The sequence below is a fragment of the Eptatretus burgeri genome, chromosome 1 (assembly GCF_056783735.1).
Source record: "Eptatretus burgeri isolate ZD-2024b chromosome 1, Ebu_testis_v1, whole genome shotgun sequence".
NCBI lineage: Eukaryota > Metazoa > Chordata > Myxini > Myxiniformes > Myxinidae > Eptatretus > Eptatretus burgeri.
The window spans coordinates 50,444,272-50,471,450 of record NC_140961.1 but is presented as its reverse complement, the minus strand read 5'-3'; the positions used below and the strand labels follow the sequence as shown (position 1 = coordinate 50,471,450).

The 27,179-nt window shown below is 43.1% G+C and overlaps 1 long non-coding RNA gene across 1 annotated transcript in view; it reads left to right on the top strand.

The window, feature by feature from the left end:
* Window positions 1-288: 288 nt before the first annotated feature.
* The window catches only part of LOC147034464 (uncharacterized), a 28,568-nt gene continuing 1,677 nt past the window's right edge, over window positions 289-27,179 (top strand). Inside the window, exons 1-2 of the long non-coding RNA XR_015058844.1 lie at window positions 289-359; window positions 3,406-3,490. This is a non-coding gene — a long non-coding RNA (uncharacterized LOC147034464). The remainder of the gene's footprint in view (window positions 360-3,405; window positions 3,491-27,179) is intronic.

The window sequence follows — 27,179 nt, the reverse complement described above, 5'->3', positions numbered from 1 at the left end:
CGTGTCACTCGTGGAAAAGCTTTCATATTGCTGGATTCTAAACCCCATTGCAGAGGCATCATGCACTCCGTACATTTTGATTTATAGTGGTTTTTTTTTTTCCATTGAAGAGCACCTGTGACATGATGTCATTCGAGCTCATGCATATTGTTCATTGAATAGAGAGTGTGGGTACTGGTGGCAATTTGGGGATTTTTTTCTGTCCACGTAATGTTTCCTGGATCGAGGGAGGAAGAAGGCGGAGTGTGGTGTGTCCTTTAATAGAGACACCCAACGGTTTTATTGCATTGCTCATTGAGACAAACAAGCCTGGGAAGCCCGGTGATCCAAACCCATCCTCTTCAAACCTCCTGCCTCCGGTAGGTCTTTGATCAAAGGGTCGACACTTGTACCTCGACCGGCTCAACGCAGCCCAGCCTTGACTTATCTAGCAATAATTCGATTTGCTTGTGTAAACTTACAGCACGAGCTCAATAATCGTGCCTCTCACTAGATATTGGTTCAACTCTAAATATAGTGTGTTTACTTCGTTGGTCATTCCTGACAAATTGGGAGTGAAAGAGTGCATCAAACTTGCACATCGATGTGGAATGCTATTTTGTAACAACTTTGCATATCTGGCTGAATGTTTTGATTTTCGAAATTAAAAAAGGCTTTGGACACGTATGTCCTTCCAGCAAAGATGGTTTCCTTCTTTCACTCTTTGCTTCCTTCTCTGCCCCTGAACCTCAAATATAGTAAACACCTTCTTCATCATCACTGTGAGGTGTTTCATTGATGACCTCAGCTCCATAGAATGCTTTAATGAAATGCCTTCGGTCGTTACTCAAATCCATAGCTGTGACTTTGACACAACATGGAGAACTGCTTCCTGCAGACAAAACACCCTTCTCATTTGGCTCGAAAGGATGACTTTCACTTTTCTTCTGTTGTTTCCTTTTCTTTCTTTTTTTGTTCTTTCTGAAGATTGAACTTTCAAACTTGTCTCCCTCCATTAAAACCTGATGGAACCTTATTAAGTCTGTCTCCAAAGTATGCCCCCCCTTCATCCCTTCCCTTACTTCAAATGGCACCACAGGTGACTATGTGTGAGAATGCCGAATGCCTCAATTCTGTGTTTGCTTCCAAATGTTGTGTCCCTAACCCCTTGCTCTCTGCAACCACCCTACACAATCACACACAACTGTTCCTGGAATGAGTATTTTTCACCTGAGAAGGTAGAGCTGTTTCTGGCAACCTTCATCTCCTATTCTGCAACTGGACCAGACTGCATCAGTTCACATGTCCTAAACTTGCTCTGCTGCTCTTTTCACCCTATCATTTGCCCTATATCATATTCCATCTGCTTAGAAATGAGGAAACATCATTGCGTTACATAAAAAGGTTGGAAAAACCGATCACCTTAACTCCAGACCTATCGGCTTACTTCCAGTTATCAGCAAGGCCATGGACTCCATCGTCACAGTTGATATGAAATCCTTCCTTTTCTCCAATGGGCCCATCTCAGATCATTTGAGATTCAGACATGGTCACCTTGACCTTGGTGATGCTGCTTCTACTCTCGCATCAAGGGATGGAGGCCCTCAATGTCAGACGTGAATGCGACAAACCGTGAAAAATTTCAGATGTGAAAGGAATTTCTACAAACCCTCCTACATACTTTCTGAACAATCCTCTTGAAGAAGTTCGTTCATTCAAACTCTTGGGTCTCACTATCACCCGTGATCTTTCTTGACCAAACCACACTTCTAAGTTGGCCTCCAAAGCCAGTCACCAAATGGGTATCCTCCATCATGCAAAGTCATTTCTTGGCACACCTGAACTGTATCCACCTACAAGGCATTTATCCACAGCTTGATGGAATATTGCTCTGCCGTCAGGGCTGTTGCCTCTGCCTCACTTCTTGCACAGCATGTTGCCATGGAAACCAAGGCTTTTGAAGATCATTGGAATCTCCTGTGATGAAGCTGAGTCTATGGGCCTATCATTTTCACAATGTAGACAGATCTATGATCTATCCATCTTCTACCACCTTCTTTCTAGTCTTGCACCCTTTGCTTTTTCCATGCTTTGTCACCCCCCCCCCCCAGGTTTCTGCAGGACGCATTCTGTTAGGGTTAGTCCACCATCAACCCCCTTCTGGTGAAACTCCCAAAATCCAGAATCACTGCTCACCTCCACTCATTTGTTCCTCTGTTTTTTTTTCCCGGCTGTGGAACCAACTTTCACATTCCTTTAAATCTCATTCTTCCCTCCAGTCTTCAAGACAGGTGTGCACCACCATCTCAGATAGTCTTTCGAAAACCATTATTGTTTTTTTTTATACCCCAGTTAACACTCCCCAAGCCCTCCTCTTCCCAAATTTTCATTTTTTTCCCTTCCTGAGAGTTTACTTTTGTGTCCATCTTGTCGACCGCGTGTATCCTCCCCTGGCCCCCGTTCTTCCCCACATCCCATATTTGTCCAAGTCTCCCCAATATTTTGTTCCTCAACCCTGCTGTTAGTGTCCCCCCCCTCTCTCTTTCTACTTTTCCTTTTGTTTTGTTACATCTTGATCCATTATATGTTCTTGCTCCTCCATGAGTCTCGACTTTGAAAACACAATAAATAAATAAAAACATCCTTGTTAGGACCTTAATGGGGCATATCAATTTTAAGAAAAATAGACTGACGAGCTAACAATGACATATCATTGAAAAATAAAACAATACCACACTGGTGCTGGTCAGTCATTCAATAAAACAATCAGGTAATTTGATTTACAAGCAATCTACATATTACACAAGCAAATTGGAGGAATTTTTGACACTCCCTGCACATGATTTGACACATGATTTACGTGAATGTAGCCAAGTTCCCACCAATCCCGACCCCCTATCCCTTCTCAACCTCCTTTTCCTTCTCATTCCCAACCTCTCCAACTACCCCACCATCGCATTTCCCCTTGTCCTCCTGTCCTTAATTTTATTGAACTACCCCAACTACTTTATTCCTTTGCATATGTAATATGTAGATAAATGTTTTTAGGAAAAGTAGCACATCTCAATAATTTTGGTGCTCACGTTTGAGGTTTCTAATATGGCTGCATAGCTGTCTCATATTGCAAATATTAGGCTCAATGGGAAAACTTAAATGGAACAAAACCAGAGATAGATGTACTGGTGTGGCATATTGGCTAGAGGCATTTAGTAAAGTTGTTTGTCACATCTGCAATAAGGTCGACATCCAACAATGTTTTCTGCAAAATAGCAGATAATTTGGCTTGCAGCATTCCCACAATGTGAAAGAAGAAGAAGAACGATGTATTTCGATCATAACTACCTTCAAAGAGCTGAAGAAATATCAAAGCCAAGTCTCCAAATGAAACCTGATGACCCCAGGATCTGTATGTGCCTTTGTGTGCAGAAAGAAATCCGAAATGGTCCATAAGAAGATACGAATGGTTACCAAAATGCTCCACATCAAAATTCGTGTATTGCTGCAGAGATGTGTAAGTATCATGTTTTTTTGAAAACATGAATGGTTCAACTCTAAATATAGAAGGGATATATTTAGATTTTTAAATATTTTTTTCCTTCACTGGAAGGGATAGGGTTATATATTGTTGTGGTTGAGGAAATTCGCAAACCACCATTCAGGTCCCGTAGGTGAGGTATCTCTGTAAATGCATGTGTAGTTAGCCCAAACCCGTTGTTTAGAGGGAATAAATGTGATTCATTCGGGATGCGACCCTTCAAGATAGCCGTTTTTCTGTTCTATCTTTATTTTTGAACCAACCACGTCTCAACCGCCATCACACAACAACCACCGACCGCAACTTCACAACAACAACAACGCCAACAGCCACGGCCTTTACCTTCACAACTCGCTCTCGCAACCATCGCATCACCGCCATTCCAAGCGTCGCCATGGCCATCATCGCTACAATAAACCCTCCACCACCTTCACCTCTCCTCCTTCTGCAGCCATTCCCGCGCCGCTTGTGAACGCCGAGCGTCAGGCTGTCCTGGCCTCGTACAGGACGCCCGCCGAGCAGCGGGTGCAAAAAGCGGCCTTTCCGAGGGGAAGTCGGATCAGGAATGATTCACGCCCACTTCTGTTCCGTCCTATCAGCGAGCGCGGGGCGATTTGGCCCCGCCTCCAGGCGCGTCGGAGGAGAATCGATATATGCAAATTCGAGGATCAGGAATGATTCACGCCCACTTTTCCTCCGTCCAATGGGCGAGCGTGGCTCCGCCCCCGAGCCCATCCTGATCCGAAAATCTGCATATGGCTTCTCCTCCTGCACTATAAAGCGCCGAGCGCGGGGCGAATCGAGAGAAGAGTTTCTGTTTCGGGCTCGAGGGAGAGAAGAGTTTCTGTTTCGGGCTCGAGGGAGAGAAGAGTTTCTGTTTAGGGCTCGAGTTGGAGTGGAGATTTTTCTGTTTCGGGCTAGGGCGAGTCGTGGCGGCGGCGGCGAAGTGTGGCAGCAGCAGTCAAGACGGGTCTGGAGGAGAGGCGGTCTGTCGGGGAGCTGCAGAGAGGAGAAGCCGGGAACGCGGTCGAGGGCGCAGTGGAGTCGCTCGTCGCGGGACCCAAGCAAGCCAGCTATTCTCTTTCCCCAGAGCATCAACAACCCCCCCTGTTTCCCCCCGCGCTGAGATAGTGCGAAAAGGGGGCCCCGTTCCCACCCCATTCCAGGCAGTGCCAGCGAGGCCCGCGGAGGAGTGCGGAGTCGGGGCACCACCGCCATTTTGCGGCTCATCACAAGACGGGTAGGCTCGACGCGGTCTCGGCCCACAGGCCCGTCTGCCCCCTTGTCGTAGAGGGGGGCCCCTTTTCTTTTGATTTTAAGTATATGTGTTGTCGGCGCCGTCTGTAAAGTAAAACTGTGTAAGTGTTGCCGTGTGCTCGCGTAGTCGGTAGTAGATCTGCATTGTGTTTCTTTTACATTTGCTTTTGGTGCATAATTGTAGTAATTGTATATGTGTGCTTTCCGTTTGCCGCGGAATAAATGTGAATTATGTTGAACTGTTTTTCCCGTTTCGCTTCGTCTTTTCTTTAATTGAATCTCCATGTTACTTCACGTAAAAGGTTGGTCATGGGCTAAATACGCCCAATAATTAATCGGAACCGTCGAGGTTGACGATAACACCGCTCGGTTATCCCGATAGTACGGAACGGGTCGCTTAAAGTGGCCCGTGTCCGAAGTCGACCTGCGGCGAGGTGCGATCGCCCCGTCTACCCTCCGTGTGGGTACTTAGGTAGGTCGAATTTGGTGAACAACCCTATCCCAGGCGGGGGGCCGATTGGCACAATCGTGGTGAGGCCGAAAGGCCCACCCGTGACTAGTTCCCGGCGTTAGTCCGAGAGGGTCACGACAGAATTGTCCGTCTGGTGGGCGACGTGCCGCGATTCGAGTTACGTGGCCGCTCACACGCCGGCGGGCGTGAATCCGCAACAATATATATAACGGGACTGACCACAGAAACTTTATTCCAAAAAATACATTTAAATCACTGCTTGTCCCCTTCAAAATAGTTTCCTTCCAGTCTCATACACTTGTCCATCCTCTTCTTCCACGCTTCGATACACCCCCGGAAGGCTTCTTCTGGAATCCTCTGGAGCTCCGTCGTCACAGCCCTTTTGATGGCCTCCACATCAGGAAATCGGGTCCCCTTGAACTTTGGGAATAGGAAAAAATCACAAGGAGCCAAGTCTGGCGAATATGGGGGTTTCTCCAGAATTGGCACGTTCCTCTCCGCCAGAAACTGCTGGATGCTCAGGGCACTGTGAGCAGGGGCGTTGTCATGGTGGAGCACCCAGGCGTGGTTCTCCCACAGATCCCTCCTCTTGTCCCGGACTGATCTCATGAGGCACTGGAGGATCTCCTTGAACACGTATTGATTCACTGTTTGACCCTGTGGTAGAAACTCGAAGTGGACGATGCCCTTGATGTCAAAAACGCGATGAGCATCACCTTGACTTTCAAATTCGACATCCTTGCTTTCTTTGGTCTTGGTGATGCCAGACTTTTTCACTGACGACTCTGCCGTTTGGTCTCGGGATCGTATTCGAATATCCACGATTCATCGCCAGTAATGACTCTCCCAAGCAGGTCTGGATCGTCCTCGAGGCGCTCGATAATGTCTTGACCGACATTGACTCTTTGCTATTTCTGGACCTCGAACAACAGCTTGGGGACCAGCTTTGCGTACACCTTGTGCATTTCGAGATTTTCAGTGATGCTCCAGACAGTGTCCTTGTTGATGGAAAGTTCCTCAGCAATCATCCGCACCGCGAGTCGACGATCTGCGCGTACCATCTGCTTTACACGCTCGATGTTGTCTGCCGTTCTGCTCGTTGAAGGTCTTCCAGACCGTGGATCATCTTCAATCTCCTCCCGTCCCTATTTGAACCTCTTGTGCCATTCAAATGCACGTGTACGTGACATCGTTTCTTCCCCGTAGACTTGCTGCAGCATTGTGAAGGATTCGGAAGGTGTTTTGCCAAGCTTGGCAAGAAACTTCAGATTGGCTCTCTGATCATGACTCGTAGCGCAACGGCTCAGACTCGACAACGTGTAAAACACGGCCGGTAAAAAAATCACACAATGAGCGCAGTCAACCGTCACTAATCATATATATATATATATATATATATATATATATATATATATATATATATATATATATATATATATATATATATATATATATGTGTGTGTGTGTGTGTTGCGAAAGACTGTGACGCAACCCGTTCATTCAAGTTGTGTAAGTGTAGCACACAGCAGGCTCATATCAGTCTCGTTACTTTTTCGACGGACCTCGTGTGTAATATATATATATATATATATATATATATATATATATATATATATATATATATATATATATATATATATATATATATATATATATATATATATATATAATGTGCAGTTTAGGAATCGTAGAAAATTAGAGACAGCTCCCGAAACATCAATTTCTCTTTGCCTCATGGAAAGCAAACCCAACTGAGGGCAATCTCAGTTCTTTCCACAAAGCTCGGAACAAGTGTGTATCTCCCCTCAGGAGAGCCAGAAAACAACATCTTTCTCATCTCAAGTCTGAACTCTCAAACCTCTCTCCCTCCTCAAAATCCTGGTGGCGTTTAATCAAATCTGTTTCTGGTGTATGTTCCCCCTCCATCCCCTCCCTTACCTCAAATGGCCGCACTGCTGATTCCACACGTGATAAAGCTGAATGTCTAAACTCGGTGTTTGCAGCTAAATCTTGTGTCCTAAACCCATCACTATCTCTACCCACTTTACCCAGTCGCACCCAACTGTCCCTGGACTCTGTATCCTTTTCTCCTGACAAGGTGGAGAGCTTGCTTTCAAACCTCGAGTCAGATTCTGCAACCGGTCCAGACGGCATCAGCCCACGTGTCCTCAAAGCCTGCTCTTCTGCTCTTGCTCACCCTCTCTCTGTTCTATTCACCCTCTCATTTGCCCAAGGTCATCTGCCATCTGCTTGGAAATCTGCTAACATCACTGCCCTGCATAAAAAGGTGCAAAAACAGATCCCTGTAACTACAGACCAATCAGCCTTCTCCCAATCATCAGCAAGGTGATGGAATCCATCATCGCTTCAGACATGAAATCCTTCCTCTTCTCCAATGGCTTGATTTCCAATCATCAATTTGGTTTCAGACCAGGTCACTCTACCCTGGATATGCTGCTACTGCTCTCCCATCAATGGATGGAGGTCCTCAATGCCAGACAGGAAATCCGAGCCGTATCCCTGGACATATCACGTGCTTTTGACACAGTCTGGCACCCTGCACTACTCACCAAACTCTCTTCCCATGGTATTCAAGGCCATCTCCACTCATGGCTCGCAGACTTCCGCTCCTGTCGCAGTCAACATGTGGCCCTAAATGGAGTTCTTTCATCCCCTCTTCCTGTGCAGGCTGGAGTTCCTCAAGGTCGCGTTCTGGGCCCTGTTCTTTTTCTGGTTTTCATCAATGATCTCTCGGACCCTCTGGAAAATCCTCTATTTCTCTTTGCCGACGACTCCACCCTCTGCCGTACCATCTGTCATCCCTCAGACCGGCAAGCAGCAGCTTCTTCACTCACTGCAGATCTGGATAAAATCACAAACTGGTCCAACACGTGGAACATGTCTTTCAATCCAGACAAATCTCACACTCTCACTATGTCTCTTCGAAAGGACCGTTTACAAACCCCCCCCCCCCCATCCACTTTCTCAACAACGCTCTGGAAGAAGTCTTTTCTTTCAAGCTTCTGGGTCTCACTATCTGCCATGACCTTTCCTGGGAAAGTCACATTCCCAACCTCGCCTCAAAAGCCAGTCGCCGACTGGGAATCCTCCGTCGTGCAAAGTCCTTCCTCGGCCCTCTTGAGCTCCTGACCACTTACAAAGCTTTTGTCCGTAGCCTGATGGAGTACTGCTCTCCCCTCTGGGCTGGTGCTCCTGCCTCCCACCTTTCTCGGCTTCACGCTGTCGAAACCAGGGCATTTAAGATCATCGGCATCTCCTGCAATGAAGCTGAGTCTTTGAGCCTCTCACTCAATCACCGCAGGTTGGTCGGTGGTCTTTCTGTCTTCTACCGACTCCTCTCCAGCCTTGCCCCCCTTGCTCTCTCTGCGATTTGTCCCCACCACATTTCCACAGGGCGCTCAAGGTCCGCCAACAACCCCCTTCTGGTAAAACTACCAAAATCACGAATCACTGCTCATCTTCACTCTTTCATTCCTCTTTTTTCCCACCTTTGGAATAAACTTCCTCACTCTATTCTTTCCCATTCTTCCCTCCAGGCTTTCAAAACAGCTGTTCACCACCACCTCTTATCTTCCCCCATCCAAATCCTCGATCTTTTCTACCCCCGATAATCCACCCAAGCCCACTTCCTTCAATTCCCCTGCTTTCCTTCCTGAAAGTCCCTGTAATGTCAATCTTCTATTCGCCATGTTCCCCGTCCCATCCCCATCCCTCTCCCTTCCACAGTTCACCTAATGTGTCTGTTCCCCACTGTTTTGTCCCTTCCACTTCCGCCCCTCTTGTCTCATGCCTCCTTGCTGTGAGTTGTGTGTTAGCTCTCATACGAGCCTCGACCAAGGTATACAAAAAAAAAAAAGCCCAATAAAAAGGTTTTCTTTTCCTTTTACTGCTCAGTTTGCACTTTCTCTCTAATTATATATATATATATATATATATATATTTTTTTTTTATGAGCCAGGTGTGCTTACACATTGAAATAAGGTTGGTGTTGGCGTAATGGTTAGGGTGGCAAGCTTGGGATCTTAGAGTCCTGAGTTTGAGTGCTGTTGGTCACTGAATTAACACCAGGTGGGGATGACTCAGCCTGTTAGCCTTCACCTGTATTTATTTCTCACCTCAAATACAGGTTGCTCACCTGTATTTATTTTTTCTCTCATTTATTTATTTGCATTTATTTTTATTTTTATTTACGGATGCTTTCCGAGGGTTCTGTGATTATTATTTTTTAATATTCGATTTTTTTTTCCTCTTCTATGTCCATTGGCACATGGAATTTCAGCTTTCTACGTCACCCGGAACGTATTGAACATTAATACCGATCAGTGAGTGGTCAGGAAAAGCTTTATATATTTTATTACAAATATATATATATATATATATATATATATATATATATAAATTATATATACGCCATTCATGAGCTCTTCTCTGATGAATGTTAACAAAGTGAAAACAATAAGAAGCATTCATTGCAGCTCTATCGTTTAAAGTATTCTTGTGGGGTGGTTTACCTCTTTTTGGTCATAATTTCATAAAAGTCTACTTTCACTTATAGAATGCTTTATTATCAATGGTATTTTAAAGAATATCAAGAAATTTCATCTTAGTCATAATAATGGAGAAAGTACAGTCATAAGTGAAGCGTTTCATGCTTCAATGTGGTTCAGATATCAGGAAATTCTCACGGGGCAGGCGTAGCTTTGAGTTGTTCATCTCGTCTGGTGGTTTCCATAAACTGTGGGATTCGTGATTGGTAGGCAAGTATGCCGTTAAACAGGGTGTCTTGTCTGTGAGCATTAGTTGGTGGATATTAAAGATCGCATGCTGTCTTTCATTGAAGACGAGGGCAATTATCACCTGGAGTTCATATCAGAATCCTCCCAGTGTTATCTTTCTCCATTGGACTGTTTTAGCAGAGACAGAGAGATAGGGATAGGGGGAGGGGCGAGGAAAGGTGGGAGAGGTGGCCCGAGGTGGGGGGGGGGTGAGACACAGACACAGAGATTGATATGTCTGGCTATGGCTTCTGAGCAACAGTTCTCCACAACAGTAAGTGCACACATGCGTATTCTGCAGCCCCAGGCAGTGTATCAACACAACCATCTTTAGCAAGCTTGATTGCTTCATAATATCAACAAAGACAGATTTATGAGTGAGACTTGGTGGCGTAATGGTGAGAGTATCCACTTTGAATCTGTGAGGTCAGCAGTTCAAACTATGGCTGAGTCATACCAAAGACTTTAAAAATTGTATGTGTTACTTCCTTGCTTGATGCTCCACATTTAAAAAGGATAGAGCATGGACAAACAACCATAGGTTAGCTACCATAGTGTGGGTTCTCATGGGCTGATTGGTCCCCTTCGATGTTGAAGTTCTGTGGAAGGGAACTCATATTATAACATTTGTCAAAACCACTTCCACTCACCCAGACTGCTTTGAAAACACACATTGTTGCAATCTTCAGTTTTGTGTATTGAATCTCCTTCCTCTACTTCCTCAACTTCCTCTCAATGGGCACAAATAACCCATTCGTATTTCACAGTTTTTATCCCATGCGCGTGAAGCGAAAAGCAGGGTTAAGCAATTGGTTCACTTTGCCTTCTGTCTGTGTGTGTATCTGCAAAGGTCAGTTTATGATTGAGGAACAGCTTAATTGGATGGTTCTTCTATTTTCAGAACCATATGATAAAAAAGAATATTTGAATGTGCTTGTGATCGAAGCACCTTCACTGCATATACTTGTAATTGTCATCACTCCTCACTCTGCCTGTCTGTTTGTGTGTCCACAAACGTCAGTTTATGATTGAGGAACAACTTAATTTCAATTGAATGTTAAATTTTGAACACGAATCAGAAGATGAATCTAAAAACGAACCTGCAGTTTAGCAGTACTTTGGCTCTGAATTTGGCAAATTGTACAGAATCTCATCCCGATCACACATGCGCAGTGAGGAGTGAGATAATGTTTTAGCGTGTCTGCCTGTCTTGCAGTCAAACAAGATAAAAAAGAATTCCAAACAGGAAATTTACTGTTTTCAATGACGTCATAAAGGACAGAAACAACAGGCAGGAATAACTCATGTAATGTATTTAATAAGGTGGTGTAAAAGACGCTGCATCAATTGCGGTAAACTTCTGGGGAATTTTTTTTTTCTGCAAACTTTAAAATCTTTATTTTATTTAAATTGAATTATGTACTGTAATTTTTAGCATACAAGTCGCTAGTTTCCCCCCCCCCCCCCCGGAAGTCCGGCCCTCAACTTGTACTCAGATCAACTTATCTCTGGTATAAAATATGAACAAAAAAAATTGCATTGTGATTTTTTTTAAATAAATTGCATAATTGTTAAATTCAAACACACTGCAGAAATCATTGCCAGGTATGTTTGCTGATTGGGTAAGCAATACAACATTAATCCGCTCACTGATGCATGCAAAAAACTTGAAGGGCACTCGATGGACTGCCTATCTCTGCCAGGCTGATTAGTTTACGTTTTTTTTTTTTCCCACAAATAAGCCGGATCTAGATTCGGATCTGAACTAAAATTTAATTGGCTTGTTCTTGTCACCTAACAAACTCATCTACTAAATTTCATATGAATCCGTCCATAACTTTTTGAGATATCATGCATCGTTTAGCCCCATCACTCAATGGTGAAGAATCGCTTAAACATTTATGGATCCGGATCCAGATCTTCACGAAAATTGAATCCATTCTTCCTTGTTGCATACCCAACCTGCCCATCGAGTTTCATCCAAATCCGTACACAACTTTTTGAGATATTTTGTTCACGAACAGACAAACAAACAAGAAAGATGTCATGCATAGCGTGATACTTGCATAATCCATAAAACAAATTTAACCTTAAAATAACGGTCGTTGAATTCAATGACCAAATATGCAAATCCTCTTCAAATTTAAAGTCTTCAGTTAATGTCATCTTCAGTTAATAATCGTAGTGTCTTCAATTAATGATGGTATTTTTGTAAATAACTTCAAAAATAAAGTAATTAAATTAAGTAATTAAAAAGTAACTTCAAAAATAAAGTAATTAAATAAAGGAAAGACAAGTAAGAAATTTGGCCTATGTCAACTTCTTGGCTTATGTTGACCTCAAAAATAGTTGTTCATTGAATTCAGTGACAAGATATGCAAATCCTTTTCAAATTTCAAATCAATGGGATGAAAAACGAGGATTTTAGAAATACCACCAAAGTTGTTGACCCCTTGGCTTATGTTGAACTCAAAAATAATTGGTTCAATTCAATGAACAACTAGAGGGGGAGCACTCGGTAGAGTGCAAAACCTCCGCCGCCAATACTGCTGGGTCACTTAAGTGAACCTGATATCCTATTCATTGTAGGTCAAAGCGGATCACACTCTACTTAACCATGATTGAATAAACTAAACTAGATTGACGCGCATGTAGAAATGCCAAAAAAAAAAAAAAAATCGAAATTTTTTGGAAAAAAAAAGTTGCAAAATTTGTTTTTTTTTCTCTAACAAATTTTTTGGGGTGAGGGGGTTGGAAATCACTTAAAACATGTAGAAATGCAAAAAAAAATTCAAATATTTTTCAAATACAAATATTTTTTGAAAAAAAAGTTGCAAATTTTTTTTTTTTTGGTTGGAAATCACTTAAAACATGTAGAAATGCAAAAACAAAAATTCAAATATTTTTTCAAAATGGCCGCCATAGCGGCCAGATTGGACTTTGGACCAAGTCCAAAATCTAATGGCATGATCCTTGGACCATACCTAATCCCCCCACCAAGTTTCGTCGAAATCCGTCCAGGAGTTTTTTTCCATAATACTGTTCACAAACAAACAAACAAGCCGGTAGGCGACGAGGGATTCGCTAGGATTGAAGCGCTGGATACGATGCTGTTCATTCTGACCGATCCACCGACGAAGATTCATTGCCAAGACGTATTGGTTCACATACAATTGTTCCTCTGCCTGGCAAGATTTTTCCTCTTGCGTATTTTGCCAACTGGCACTCATAAAAATGACGGTAAATAGACACCCTATTTTTGAAGGACTACCATTTGAAAAATAATCTGTTTGCTGGTTTCTGCTGTGGAGCCTTGCATTGCACACACACACACACACACACACACACACACACACACACACACACACACACACACACACACACACACACACACACACACACACACACACACACACACACACCAAAAACCCGATAAACTTCTCTCGATGCTCTTGTTTGACTACACCTCCTGAGCCACACAATATTTTTCATAAGCCACGCCCACTTTCCTACGCCACTCCCACTTTAAATAATAAAGAATTGGAGGTGGTGTGTGGGTCATGGAATCGTTTTCAGTAAATAAATAAATAATTGGAGTTGGTGTGGGTCGTGGAATCGTTTTCGGTAAATAAACAATTAAAGGTGGTGTGTGGGTCATGGAATCGTTTTCGGTAAAGAAATAAATAATTGGAGGTGGTGTGTGGGTGGGGAATCGTTTTGGGTAAAGAAATAAATAATTGGAGGTAGTGTGTGGGTGGGGAATTGTTTTCGGGAAATATATAAATAATTGGAGGTGGTGTGTGGGTCGTGGAATTGTTTTCTGTAAATAAATAATTAAAGGTGGTGTGTGGATCGTGGAATTGTTTTCGGTAAATAAATAAATAAATAATTAAAGGTGGTGTGTGGATCGTGGAATCGTTTTCGGTAAATAAACAAACATGTATTATTAGAAATCCACAAAGACAGAAATGCCGGTGATTCCATTTATTTTGGATCCTTTTCACTTTGGTCAATAACGTTTGGATCGAGGAGAGATCGAAGGTGGAACGACGGTGTAGTTTCTTACAAACACTGTATACACACCTTAAATGACGGTAAATAGACACCCGATTTTTGAAGGACTACCATTTGAAAAATAAAACCTCAATCAAAAATCGGCTCGAGTAAAATTTTCTAAATATCTCGGTGTTTAATTCCGAAGTCTCGTTTCTCTACAATCAAAACTGAAGGACAAGTATTGAAAATACTGTACGCGGTTTTTCAGCCGCTACACAGCAACGGGTGGTTGCAACAGGCAACGAAATTCAAACGCGCACATTCCCAGTATATATTCCACATCTTGGCAAAGTTTCATCATAATCGGTTCGCTGGTTCGTGCTGTGGAGCCTCGCGTTGCAGACACACACACACACACACACACACACACACACACACACACACACACACACACACACACACACACACACACACACACACACACACACACACACACACACACACACACACACACACACACACACAGACAGCCGGAAAACCCGACAATAAGGGATATCTCATATATAGCGAATCCAACAAACAGACAGGGGTGAAAACAGTAACCTCCGTCCATCTTCGATGGCGGAGGTTAAAGATGCAAATCCTCTTTAAATGTCAAGTCAATTGGATGAAAATTGACAATTTTCGAAATTCAGCCTATGTTGACCTCAAAAATAATTGGTGGTTGAATTCAGTAACCTATTCTGTAAATACTGTTGAAATTTCTAGTCAATTGGATGAAAATTGAGGATTTTAGAAACTTGACAAAGTTGTTGACCTTTGGCCTACGTTGACCTTTTGACCTCAAAAACTAATAGGCTTCTTATGACGAACGCCACCATGTGGTGGTGAAGATCGGTTTAAAACGCTCACCTGTAGGCGATTGACTTACAAAAAGACAGACAAACGGAATAACACACAAGACCAACCAATATACTTGAAAAATCTTCAATTTTCACAAGTAACAAACAAACAAACGTGGGTGAAAACATAACCTCCATCCACCTTCTGTGGTGGAGGTAATTATCCAATCAATAACAAGCACGCACTCACCAATTACATTTGATCCATCCATTTCAATCTCAATCACATGTTTCCATCCTTACTACGTCATCTTAAAATGCCTCCTCTAAGGTCATGCAAATCCTAACTTATACATTTCTAATTTATATGAAAGGTTGTCCCACAATGTAGTTCAAATAATATGCACATAAGGGCTCATTAATATTCATGATCCTAGAAGTACACAAAGCAACGATGCATTTTGACAGTCAGGGAGGAATTAACACCTCTAACAGTTTTGCTAACCCTAACCCTAACCCTAACTTTAACATGACATTGCGAAACTAATGTAAGCAAAACATCTAGCCCAATGGGAACTTGAATTGTGTTGTGGATTTCCTTGAGAAATAAATGTCTAAGAAATGCATTCGCTTCTTTTCATCTTATGTTTGGTAGCACACAATCATTAAGAAACTTGTAGCTGGTTACAGGTGGTGGTAAAGTTACCATGAATGTTAATTTGTCCTTTTGGTGATATTCAGCAGTCTTCACTCCCCACTTTTCCTATAAATTGGGTTATTTAACTATTTAATGTCATCTACTGTGACAATATTTAATTCACGTGTTGCTCAAATTTTCAATCTAAGCTCCTGGCATCATATATATATATATATATATATATATATATATATATATATATATATATATATATATATATATATATATATATATATATATATATATATATATATATATATATAAGCCACATCTTGTTTTGGATTTTAAATTTTCAGTTTTAGTTTTATTTCCACTCTTGAATTAATCAAACACAAAATACAAGAACTAGAACAGCACTCATAAAGCGCATAGTTTCACCTCGCCCGTTCATTCTGAACAAAAATACCATCGTTAATTGAAGACGCTACGATTATTAACTGAAGATGACATATATCATTCTTATCCATTTGCCTTCTCTTCCTGGAAGGCTAATCCGACCGAAGGCAATCTCAGTGCATTCCAGAAAGAGTCCACAACAAGTGTGTGTCCTCTCTCAAGAGAGCCAGAAAACAACATGTGGTCAACCTCAGGAATGAAATGTAACTGATGACGTAGTTTTTCAAACTTGTCTTCCTCCTCCAAAACTTGATGGCACCTTATTAAGTCTGTCTGGTGTATGCTCCCCCTTCATCCCTTCCCTCTTTTCAAATGGCACCACAGCAGACTCTGCTCGTGAGAAGACTGAATGCCTCAATTCTGTGTTTGCTTTCAAATTTTTAAATTGCTTCCAATCATCAGGTCATGAAATCCATCATCACAGTTGATATGAAATCCTTCATTTTCTCCAAAACAACCTCGTTTCAGATCAGGTCACTCCACCTTGGACATGCTGCTTCGACTCACCCAACAAAGGATGGACGCCCTCAATGTCAGACAATGGATCAGGGTGTCTCTCTGGCCATATCTCATGCTTTTGATAAAGTCTGGTATCCTGCCTTACTCCCCAAACTCTGCCTTATGGCATCCAAGGCCACCTCCACACATGGCTTCCTGACTTCTTCTACTCTCATAGCCATTGTGTGGCTCTCTACAGAATCCTTTCATCTCCTCTCCCTGTTGAGGCTGGGGTACCCAAAGGGAGTGTTCTGAGCTCAGTCCTATTACTGATCTCCCCCATCCTTCAGACAAGCAGGCTGCAGCTTCTTTCCTCACATGAGACCTTGAAAAATAGCACAAGCTGGTCAAATATTTGGAATATATCTTTCAATCCTGACAACTCTCACACTTTCACGATCTCCATCAGAAGGATCTTCTGGCACCCCCTCACCCCCATTTACTTTCTTAACAATCCTCTGGAGGAAGTTCAGTCATTCAAACTCCTGGGTATCACTATCAGCCACGATCTTTCTTGGGGAACCACATACTTAAGTTGGCCTCCAAAGCCAGAGATTGACTGGGCATCCTCCATCGTGCAAAATACTTCCTTGACGCACCTGAATTCCTATCCACCTACAAGGCCTTCATCTGTAGCTCGATGGAGTACTGCTCTCCCCTCTCGGCTGGCTCCCGCCTCACACCTTGCTTCGCTTGACATCGTGGAAACCAAGGCCTTCAAGATTATTGAAATCTGCAATGAAGCTGTCCACTGGCCTATCACTACACCATCACAGACAGGTTGGTGGTCTCTCTGTCTTCTAAAGCCTCCTTTCTGGTCTTGCAACCTCTGGTCTTTGTGCTTTGTCCTCCCCGGGTTTCTGCAGGGAATAAATGGTCCACCATCACTCCCCTTCTGGTTAAACTGCCGAAATCCAGGTTCACAGCTCACCTCCATTCATTTGTTCCTCATTTTTTACTGCCTGTGGAACCAACTTCCACACTCTTTTCAATCTCATTCTTCCCTCCAGGTCTTCAAGACACCTGTTCACCACAATCTCAGATCGTCCCTAATCCAAAACCATGATATTTTCTACCCTCGTTAACCCTACTCTCCCACCCTCCCACACCACCCAAATCATTCCTCCTTCCACATTTCCAGTTTTCCCTCCTGAGAATTTCCTTCTGTATCCATCTTGTCCACCCCTTGCATCCTCTCCTGCACCCCCCTCCCCCTATTCCTCCCCACACCCATTGTTTTTCAACCTCCATCTTGGCCTTTGGCTCTGCTGTTGGTGTTTTCTTCATCTCTCAACTGCTCCTTTTGTCACGTTGAATTCTGATCCATTCATTGTACTAGTACTAGCTTTTCCACGACCATTGACTACGTGTACAAAAAAAAAGACAAAGAAAACAATGTTATGGTCAGTTGTATCAAAAGCTTTGGAGAAGTTTAGGAAAACACAAACTGTGTTTGCAAATTGATCAAATGATTGTGCCAATTTGTCTATGAATATCAATAAGGCATGTGTGGTATGTTGTTTTCTCAAAAACCAAATTGAATATTACAAAAAACTAGAGTAATTCGATTGCGCGCAGTCGACGGGTATGCCTCTGCTCTCCCACACAAACACTTGAGTATTGACATATTTGACCCTTGACCTTTATCATATCTGGCCCAAAATCTAATCAGTTAATTGCCCTGTTTAACTTTACCTTTGCACCAAGTTTGATGAAATTCTGTCCAATATTTATTGAGTTAGGGCGTAAACAGTAAAATTTCAGAGTTTGACCTTGACCTTTGACCCTTGACCTTTATCACATATGGCCCAAAATCTAATCACTTAATTGCCCTGTCTTACTTTACCTTTTTACCAAGTTTGATGAAATTCTACGATTTGCTTCTTGAGTTATCACGTAAACGAAAATCCAGACGAACGAACGGACGGATGGACGGACAACCCGGAAACATAATACCTCCAGCACCCTTGGTGCGGAGGCATAAAAATTTGATTGCTTTTGAAATTTTAGTTGGAAGTATTTTGAAAAGATAGTTATGCAGTTGGATGATATTTGCGAATGTCTTGTGGGTCACCATTGTTGAAGATTGGTTTAACTTCAGCAATTTTCATTTTCTCAGGGACGACACCATTACATAGGGTTAAGTTTATTATCTATACTAATAACTTAGGCTGTGTGTGTGTGTGTGTGTCCCCTCTATAACTATAAAACCGAGCAGCCTGAAACTTTGCATGCATACTAAGAAAACTCCAAGGAAGTGCAAGAGTGAAAATTGGGTCTTTGGGTGAATTAAAACATCCCTTTTGAAGATAATTAACGGCCTTATTTAATTATATCCTTCATCAAGCGATTCTTGGCCACCTCGCTGTCTGGGGTCTTTCGGCGTTTTCTGGGTAACCTCGCTGGAGTCTGAAGCCGCCATGTTTTTTGGCCTGCTCAACCACGCCTTAACTTGGAATAGGCCGCAATGATTTCTTAATGATAAAGTGTTTTTTTTTTACATTCCTCACTCATATTACCAAATGCCTGTTCACCATAGCTACAAATTGCGGGACACATTGCAATGCTCATAAACGCCTGGAGATATCAGCGTTCTTTGTTTTATTTCATTTCCGCACATGCGATCGCCACGAGTATCTCTTAAACTAAGAAGAATTACAAAATTTAAGCTCCAGAATCAAAATTGCAAGCAGTTCCAACTCCTAGAAAAGTGTTCATTTATCCAATTCGGACATACAGTCAAAGATCGTTACTATGCCACCTCGCTTCTATGCCACTCTCGCTATTATACCACTTTTGCTCGGTCCCGACAAAATTCAATACAAAATAAATTTACTATGCCACCCCCTACTCTCGCTACCATGCCACTACTGTGTGACTGTTAAAAGGCACGAGTCGTGAAAAAGTCTGTATTGCGCAGTGCTCGATTATCACACTCACGTCCAAAGGCGAAGCGACGAACTACAGTCCAGCTGCGCACAACATAACTCAATACGTACGCGCATAGTCAGACTGTGTCAAAACACGCGATTCTTCTCCCCGATGCCAGCCACAACAAGCCAATCACAACACGCACAACGAGACACAAAAAAGCGCGAGCACACACACAGACACGCAGGCACACGTACAACAGTGACATCATTTTTTTTCAAATTCAGCCCATAATGTCAGCTCAGAAACGCAAGCGAACTGACTTTACGCTGAAGGAGAAGAAGGAGATCATCGATGCCGAGAAGAAGGAGCCGAATCAGTCCAAGTTGGCCAGGGAGATTAGCAAGAAATGGGGCGTCGAAGTTAAGAGAACCACCGTGAAGGGCATTCTCAGCAAGAAGGATGCAATCGAGGCTGCAATCAAAGCTGGATTTCCATCGAAGCGCATGAAGTTGACGCAGGCTCACGACCCGAAGCTTGATGAGGGAGTGCTCATGTGGCTGAAGCAATCAAGAGGACAGAATGTGCCTGTCAGCGGCGATCTGATCAAGGAGAAGGCGATGAAACTGGCCGAGCTGACGCACATCCCAGACTTCATAGCGAGCGACGGTTGGTTGGGCAATTTCAAGAAGCGCCACGGCATCACGTTCAAGACAGTGCAGGGCGAAGCTGGAGCGGTGGATTCGCAATCCCTTCTTGAGTGGCAACAGCAGGTTCTCTGGCCCTTACTCAGGCAGTTCTCCGCAGACGACGTCTTCAACCCTGACGAGACTGGACTCTTCTGGCAGCTGCTTCCCAATAAGACCATGGCTTTCAGGGGAGAGCGGTGTACTGGAGGAAAGAAAAGCAAGCAAAGGATCACTCTTCTGGTTGGGGCAAACATGCGCGGCAGCGAGAAGTTCCCTCTTCTGGTGATTGGCAATTCCAAGAAACCCCGTGCCTTCAAGAACAAAGAGATCCCGGTCAAGTACAAGGCGAACTCGAAGGCGTGGATGACGGCGGAGCTTTTCGAGGAGATGTTGCGTGCGTGGGACGGACGACTCGGCCAGCAGGGACGCAGAGTGCTGGTCTGTCTCGATAACTTCTCTGGCCACCCTCCCGAGCTCGAGCTGAACAACATCCAACTGGTCTTCTTCCCACCCAACACGACAGCCAATTCGCAACCAATGGATCAGGGAATCATAGAGAACCTCAAGCGCCACTACAAGAAGCTCCTGCTATGCCGCCGGCTTGAGGCCATAGATGAGGGAAAGGAGTTCAAGTTCACGTTGCTCGACACTCTATACGTCGCCCGGCGTGCTTGGGAGCAGGTCGGCAAGTCGACGATCAGGAACTGTTTCACGAAGGCCAAGTTCATCGAAGAGGAGATCCAAACTGAGCCACAGGATGCGGAGCTGCCCGACATCTGGGAAGCTCTGCCTGCTGAGGAAAAGATGCACGAGAACGAGGAGATCGAGCTGTCTGACTTTCTCGAAGCCGACGAGCGCCTCGCGACTGGCGGGTATTTCACGCTGGAGGAGATTGCGGAGGAGATTCTGTGCAGTGAGGAGCCGGTGGAAAGCGAAGATGACGAGGTAACTGTCGAGGAGGAAATCGTTCTGTTCGAGGAAGCCCAGCGCGCTTGTAGCACCGTCCGGAAGTTCATGCAGCAGAGAAGCGGGAAGCCCGGTGTGATGCAAGCGTGCGATCGGCTAGACAACGAGATGCACGAGATCCGCCGAAAGAAGATGCGCCAGCCGACGATTCTTGAAAGCTTTGTGTGTCGTGAATTTCTCGCCATGCCATATGTTAGTGTGTGAACTCTGTTAGTGTGTGTATGTTCTCCGTTCGCTTAGCTTATACAACAGTCGTGCCTTTTACTTGCTGGAATAAATTTTGTCTAAAGATTAACTACAGATGGGTAACGAGAAAATAAGGCCGTTTTTACAAAATCTCGTTACTATGCCACTCTCGCTACTATGCCACTTTTGCTCGGTCCCGACGGGTGGCATAGTAACGAGCTTTGACTGTATGTGACATCCTGGGCATCTCCGGGAGGTGTATGCTTAATATGACGGTTCGGTGATTGCAAATTGCATTCGAAGGGAGCCGTTTCTTATCAATCGTTTTGTTGGAGTGCTTACTTGGGTGCTTAAGCCACTTGGCGAGCATGCTCCAAGCTGCTTGGTTGTTCGTTTCGGGAAAAAGTAACTGTGCTTTCAATCTCGCATCGATTTCAATCTCACATTGTACGTTTCTGCCTTTATTGGGTCCTGCAGCGCCATGCGGTGGGTGCCTCGGGAGGTGTCTCATCCACCGAAAATGTGCAATTTTATTTTTACAGGACATCGCTTTTTTAACCTTTTTTTCACCAATCTTCTGTTGTTATCCACCTCTCACTTCAACATCAATACATATGAAAAAAACAAGGTCCATCCGACCAGGTGTTCGCCATGTTTGTTCTCTCTCTCTTGCTCTGTCTCTCTGTGTGTCTGCCTCTCTGTCTCTCAATGTGTCTGTCTCTTTCTGTCTCTCGCAGTGTATAGCAATGTTTTGGGAGCTGCCTCTCTCCCCACCTCCACCCCCATCCTCGCTGTTTTCCCCTTCTTCACACACTCCTTGCTTCCCCTCCCTCCTCTCCCCTTCCCTCCTTTCCCTCTGTCCTCTCTGCCTCCCCCCTCTCTCCCTCTGTCCTCTCTCCCTCCCCTCCCCCCTCACTTTCTCCACCCCCTCCCCTTCACATCCCCATCAGCGAAGCGACAGTTTGTATTTACGAGTAAATACTTTGGATTGAATAATTTCAGGTTAAACAGTTTTCAAGAGGACATTATTGATTTCATAATTTCCTGCACTCTTTTTATTTTATAAACTTTCTACAATATTTTTTTTTTCAATCTCAATTTTGTGATTAGGAGTAAAAATAGAGTTCAGTGCTGCTCTTTCCCTTGAAGTCATTCTCAAGGTAACAACTCACTGTATCTTAAAGACTAACTTTACTCAATTTATAACTTTATCTGCTTCTGTCTTATCAGCTGAATAACATCTGGGTGTTCCCATCTTCCTGCTGTAATTACACATTCCCTGAGCCCTTCTATGACTCAACTCTTCAATGAAACTTCATGTGTATCCAAAAAAATGTTTCACCTATCTTTGACACCATTGCTACATAATCAAAGCAAATAAAGGTGGGTTTAATGTATAATCTGATGCTTATACTTCCCAGTTCATATAGGGCATTGCACCGGGAGAGCCGAAAAGCGATTGGCTGATTTTAAATGTCTGAGCGCGAAGATGTTAACACCCACACTCTTGTAATGCAATCCATCATTAGGGTTTTCTAAGTGGTCAGTGGCAGGTAGCGAAAACGTTATCAAGTTATTTAAATACACAGTGAATGGATAGCTGATAAACACAGGTACAGCAATACTATATAAATTTACTACACACACGGCATGACACGGATACCAACTGCGATAGATCCCCAATGAGAGACAGAGACCATGTACTTAACTTTCTATAAAAACTAAGCACAAACCTGTACAACAAAGGTGGGTGTTGAGATGATGGTGCTTGAAATAAATAAATTCACCTTCAAGCTGGGGCAGAGAATTAGTAGGGGGATCACAAAATTTTTTGATTGCCTCCTTTTTAAGAGCGTTTTGCCTTTATAAACACACTTGTACACCACCCGGAGCTCCACCTTCCCTGTGCACGTAATAGTACTGTATGACCGGGAACGGTCTTGCTTATCGAGATACCACCAGAGACAAACTCTACAGGCTGCTAAGTGGAAGGGGAGGCTTCAATTGAGATTGGTCGAAGCTAAATGAAGAACCCAACGTTCAAACGACCATTAAAAATTCGAGTATTGATTTGGAAACCAAAAGCAAACACACAATGACAAAAACAAGCAGGTTTAATGAATACGGTAATAAATAATAAATGGAAAATCAATAACAAGAAACGAGGAAGACGTGTGCTGTTCTCGAAATACAGACTCACTGACTTGAAGCTATAAAACGCTCCTTAAATGCACAAACACTCATGGGAGGATAGAAAGACAGGGGACAGGCCTCCTCTGTGATAAGTCATGGTGTTAAGACTTCTTGTTATTACCCACACATGCAAAGCAAATAGTGAGGTTCAGCAATTGGTTCAAGTCCGTCCGTCTGTCAATCCGTCCATCCGTCTGTCTGATCAGTTTATGATCGTCAGTTTGTGATCGAGGAATAGCAGTTAAATCAAATGTTACATTTTCAACACGAATCGGAACATGAATAAGAAGGCAAGTCTGTGGTTTTAAAGTACCCTGGCTTAGAATTCGTCCCGATCGCGCATGCGCAAAGAGGAGGGAAAATATTTTTACTCTGCCTGCCTGTCTGGCAGTCAACCAAAATTGAAAATCATTCCAAACAGGAAAATAACTGTTTTTAAGGATGTCATAAAGGACACAAACAACAGGTACGAATAACTAATGTAACGGGTTGGATAGGATCGGACAAAAATGGGAAAATGGCGGTAAAACTCACTGCTGTTAAAGGAGCTAAAGCAGCCATTCAGCAGAAAAGTGCTGCTGAGCAAGATGTATTTCTGATGGGAGAGGAACTGAAAGGAGCTGTGAGCATTGTGCTAACTGAAGCTCAGCAAACAGTGAAGGATATGATAGGGGAGGGTAAAATGAGAGTTAACAGAACATATAGAGACACATTAGGAGGTGAAGAAACAGCTTCTTACATTAACAACAACCATGTTTTTTATGGAATCGAAGAAGGAACCAGAGATGACACCCACAAAACAAGTTCCTCTGCTGATGCTGGAAAATTGCCTGATCCTGATGTACAAACAGGTCACAAAAACAACAATAAGGAGGTGAAGGATCCTTCACACAAAGTGGCATGGCCGACTGAAACTGAGAGTGCTGTGAATGCTATCAGCAAACCATGAACGAGGAAGTAGCCATGAACGGAGAAAAAAACAATGTTGTGATTTTTAATATCCCAGAATCCACAAATGACAATTTCAGAGAAAGACAAGAATATGTTCATGAGGAAGTCCAATACATTTTTCAGAATGGAGTGAATATTTAAAAGCAATACGACTTGGGAGGAAAGAACCAAAATTGAAAGGAGAACTGCGGACCACTGCTGATAGAACTGGCTGGCAATAGGAAAAGTAGTGAGATACTCTCGTCAGCAAGAAAACTGAAGGATGGAAAGAAACCTTCATCTCACCAGACCTTACAAAGCAACATGAAAGCAAAAAATTGCTACGTCAGGAGGTGAGACTACGGAAAGAATAGGGAGAGGAAGAACTTGGCTGCTAAACCAAGTAGATGCGGCAGGAAGATCAATGTGACGAGATCAAACAAAGACCTAACATCCAAACATGAATGAGAGGAAAGTTCTGAAACTACAAAGGAGCCTGGAAATAAGTCCAATGCAGAAGTCGAAAGAAAGTCAACCACGCAAAAAATGGTTTTAGTTACAAATAAGCCAGAAAGTTGTTCTGTAAGTACCATTGATTAATTGGAGGCAAATGATGAATGAAGACAGCCAATGACGAACACAAGGATTAGTACAGGAGGAAACAAGGGTCATGAACTGAATCTAACAACTTTGTATACAAAGGCAGATTTACTTGGTAACAAACTTCTTGAACTGGAACTCATAGTAGGGCAAGTAGATCTAGATCTGATTTTGATAACACAAGTGCTCCCAACAACCAAGTTTATCAACTACATCATACCGCTGATTGAAATAGAAGGATTTGACGTCTTCACAAATATTGAAGCTGAATGTCAAACTGGTGTGGCAATCTACGTGAAGAAAACACTGCAAGCTGCTGAAATGGAACTAGTGTCTTCATTCGCAGAATCGGTATGGTGCTCTGTGCATCTTCATGGAAACAAGCAGTTGCTTATCAGTTGTCGTCGTTATATGAGCCCATCTAATTCAGAAGAAAATTCAGAAAAAAACTGTCAGTTTTTGAATCTCATATGTACACGAAGGGAAAAGTTTCTTCATGTTGCGGGAGATTTTAACGATCCAGAAATAGACTGGCAATCGATGTACAGTATGCCCATGCTGCAAATTGTCATTCAGTACATCAATTTGTAGAGAAGACATAAACAAGGTCAGAATTCCATTGTTCTGGATTGCCTAGTCACTGACGAAGAGGATATGATAGAGTCCATCGTGCACAAACTTCCACTGGGACAGTGATCTAGTGTTCTGACTTAATCTGGAGTAGCAACTGGAACCCACTGTGAAGGCTGGAGACGTTAATTATCATAAAGGGAACTACGATACAATGAAGAGAACTATCTGACAAATCAATTGGAAGGAGAAAGTGGAAAACATGAACTGCATCCAAGCGTGGGAATCATTCAGTACTGAAGTTATGAGTAAACTGGATAAGTACATATTATACCAAAGTTCAAGAGGAATAGAAGGAACTGTAGGAGCAAAGACATGACAAGAGAAGCTTTTGCTCTCCAGAAGAGGAAGCAATGATCTGGACATGCTGCTTCGACATGCTGACTTTCAGAATGTCACGCCACGAGATCAAAATGGCAGTTTGATGTTGGAGTAAAGAAACAGTTTCTGATAGTGACGATGACTATGATAAGTACATAAGGGTGAAAGTTGAACTTTGAAATGCCACACATAACTTGAAGGAAGAGTATGAGGACTCCTTGGTGCATAACCTAAACTCTGACCTTAAGGGGTTTTGGCGATATGTCAACAGTAAGATTAAAAACTAGGATCAGTGTCGGAGTCCTTGAGCTCGGGGATGGAAATTCAGCTCAAACCAACAAGGAGAAAGCAAAGACACATAATCAATATTTCAGCTCTCTATTTACACAAGAGAACTTGAACGACATACCAGATTTGACAATTAGCCAAGAGTTTGAATGTCACCGAGAAGACATGAAAATGACCACTGAAAAGGTTGAGAAGAGGATAAAGAACATTCATGCAAGCAAGTCACGATTCTTAAGAGAGATCAGTTCAAGCAGAGCTGAACCCGTAGCCTTGATTTTCAACAAATCCATTGAAGGGAAACTGCCTCGAGCATGGAAAAGGGTCAATATCACACCTCTCTTCAAAAAGGGTTCCAGAAATCAAGGAACTTCCTAACCAAGATACACTGAGGATCCTGAATCTACACTCCCTCTCCTGCAAGAGGAAGAGGAGGAGGAGATGGAGGAGGAGGAGGAGGAGGAGTAGGAGGAGGGTGATGTGATTATTGTACACCAGATTCTTCCCTGGCTGATTGGGTTCGATCCCAGTCATTTCTTCAAGCCAGCTAGACATAGTTAAACGAGGTCACTCAAGGAAGTTATTTTTAGGAGAGGAGCACACGAGATGTCAGGAAGTGTTTTTTTTTTTTAGCAGTGGAGTGGTAGATGACTGGAACAGTCTTCCACAGGAAGCAGTTGAAGCCAAGACAACAAATTAATTTCATTTAAATCTAAATTAAACAAGCACTGGTGGACTGAGTGCTTCCACCTCCCACAAGTCTGCTCTTCTCAAGCATGTGAACACACTGAAGTTCAGTATTATGACAATGAAAAGACCAGGGTATTACAGGATCAACTTCTTCCCCAGATCAGATGATGATGATTAATATATTGATTTATAGCATAAGAGGGCGTGCCATGCGTTTTGGGTTTAAGAAGATTCAGCCGTTATGGCAATGTACCGATCATCTCCATCAACGAGGTGTTTATAATCACCATCATTTCACGATCACATTATTCGATCAAGTTTATCATCATTATTATTAAAAGGTAAGTTTC